The sequence below is a fragment of the Nicotiana tomentosiformis genome, unplaced genomic scaffold, assembly GCF_000390325.3.
Source record: "Nicotiana tomentosiformis unplaced genomic scaffold, ASM39032v3 Un00249, whole genome shotgun sequence".
Classification (NCBI taxonomy): Eukaryota; Viridiplantae; Streptophyta; class Magnoliopsida; order Solanales; family Solanaceae; genus Nicotiana; species Nicotiana tomentosiformis.
Window position 1 is genome coordinate 49887 of NW_027174808.1, and position 2722 is coordinate 52608.

Sequence of the window (2722 nt, forward strand, 5' to 3'; positions counted from 1 at the left end):
CATGCCATGCTAAGCCTGATGCTAGGGTGGAGTCCCTCAATAAACCAACGAACCCTCTCTCAAACTATAGCAACCAAGGCTGGTGCATGTCGGGCCGAATCGCTGAAGCGAACTGCATACTCTGACAGAGTCATAGCACCCTGGTGCAACCGCTCAAACTCCACGCGCCATGCGTCTCTGAGACTTTGGGGAACATACTCCCTCAAGAACATGTCCGAGAACTGAGTCCATTAAGTGAAGCTGCCTCAGCCGGACTACCCAACTCATAAGTATGCCACCACTGATAGGCTGCTCCTCTAAGGTGGAATGTAGTAAATGAAACCCCACTCGTCTCCGCTACACCCATCGTATAGAGAATACGGTGACACTCTTCCAGAAACCCTGGGCATCCTTTGACGCCAGTCCACTGAAGGTATGAGGGTGGTACTTCTTGTACCTCTCAAGTCTGAGCTACTCCGCCTCAAAAACTGCTACCCTATCTTTGGGCTAAGCTGGACCTACCGGCTACATCGGTATAATCTCTGGAACCTGGTCGACCTGAACCCACTGCTCTGGAGTACCGACGACGGGAGTCTGTGCTCCTCCCCCGGCCTGAGATGTGGCAGGAGCAAATGGAATCAATTCAGCCTGAGCCAAGGTGCTGAACATGCTCAAAAACTGGGCTAGAGTCTCCTGGAGAGCTCGTACAGCAACAGGTATCTCAGGTGTCTGCGCTCCAGCTAGAGCTACTAGGGGCTCCTCTGAAGCAGCTCGTGTGAGTGCTCCGCTGCACCGCATGGACGTCCTCGGCCTCTACTCCGACCCCGACTTCTCGCGGCTCTAGCAGGGGGCGCGGGTCCTGGTCATCAGATCCGCTTGTACGTGTCCTCACCATCTGTGAGAGAATAAAATACAAAAGTTTAGAATTTTGAAGTCAACAATTTTCGCACAATTAGGAATCAAGGAGTGTAATTTTTCCTAAGAGTTCCATAGCCTCCCGAAGATAAGTACAGAAGTCTCCGTACCGATCCGCGAGACTCTAATAATCCGGCTTGTGACTCACGACACCTATGAACCTAGAGCTCTGATACCAACTTGTCACGACCCAATTCTCCCTCCGTAAGACGTCGTGAAGGCACCAAGTCTCTACGACTAGGTAAGCCTAACAAAATGCGAAAAATAACAAAATGGAAGTAAAACTTAACAACTAACTGCAACAGATAACTAAATAACTGGTAACAATGCCGCTCGACATGAACAATAACCAACACTCTAGTAATACACAGTATTCCCAAAACCCGGAACATCATAAGTCACAATATACAAAAGGAAAACTAGTATCTCTATACACCAGGGTCTAACAAAAGAAGTACGGAAGGTAAATGACATAGGAGAGAATAGAGGGGGACTTCGACGTCTGTGGACGCGGCAGATATACTTTGAAGTCTCCGTACAACAGCAAGCACTCTTAGATAGTAGCGGGGCTGATAAGAAACCGTGGATCTGCACACAAAACATGTGCCGAAGAATAGTATGAGTACACCATAACGGTACCTAGTAAGTGCCAAGCCTACCCTCGGTAGAGTAGTGACGACGTCAGGTTTGGGCCATACTGGAATATAATAATAAGATAGATAATATAATAAAATGAAGTAGAATGGAGAAGTTAACAGAAAGAATTCACATGGCAATAACAACACAACACAATCTGATAACAACATGGGCGCTCCCGAGATACCATCTCGTAGTCCCAAAAGTAAATACTCAACAGGGGATCTCCCGAGGTACCGTCTCGTAGTCTCAAAAGTAAATGTTCAGGGAGAACTCCCAACGTACCGTCTTGTAGTCTCAAAAGTAAATGTGCAGGGAGAACCCCCGAGGTACTGCCTCGTAGTCTCAAAAGTAAACACACAGCTCAAACCGATAAATACAACAGTTACAGCAAGAATCCTATAGTTAAGACTGATAAAATCAAGGAGAAACAGGAAATCAATTAGGCATGCTGCACAGAGTTCAAATAACCAGTTCAAGCACGTAGACATGCGATATTAGCCTAAGCAGGATAACTTCACATGCTGGTATAACTCAATTAAGATGAAAACAGGTTACTACTCAGTAAAAATTGGGTATTACAACAAATAGCCAGTGTACGCACTCGTCACCTCACGTACACAGCGCTCACATATCAAAACAGTACCAAAATCCTAAGGGGATATCCCACACACAAGGTTAGGTAAGCCACTAATCTCGAACCAAGCTCAATCAATCCGTAAGAATGCCCTTTCCTCGATTATCCGACTCTGAATGGCCCAAATCTATCCAAACACAATTACATATCATAAATACAACTATAATAGACTAATCTAATTAATGAAATCAAGATTTTAACAAGAATTTCGAAAATCGCCCTAAAAAGTCGACCCGGGCCCACGCCTCGAAATCGGGTAAAAGTCAAAAAGTATGAACACACATTCACACACGAGTCCAACCATACCATAATTACCAATATCCGACATCAACTCGACCCCCAAATCAAACTCTCCAAATTCCTAGCCTCAAACTCTCAAATTCCAACATAAATACACACTAACTATGTGGAAAATAAATGGGGAAGCAAGATTATTGATCAAAAATAAACAAAAGGGACATACCTCAAAAAATTCCTCGAAAATGCTCTCAATAAATCGCCTAACCCGAGCTCAAAATGTTTAAAATGAGCATAAATCGCGAACCCTTGCTTTTA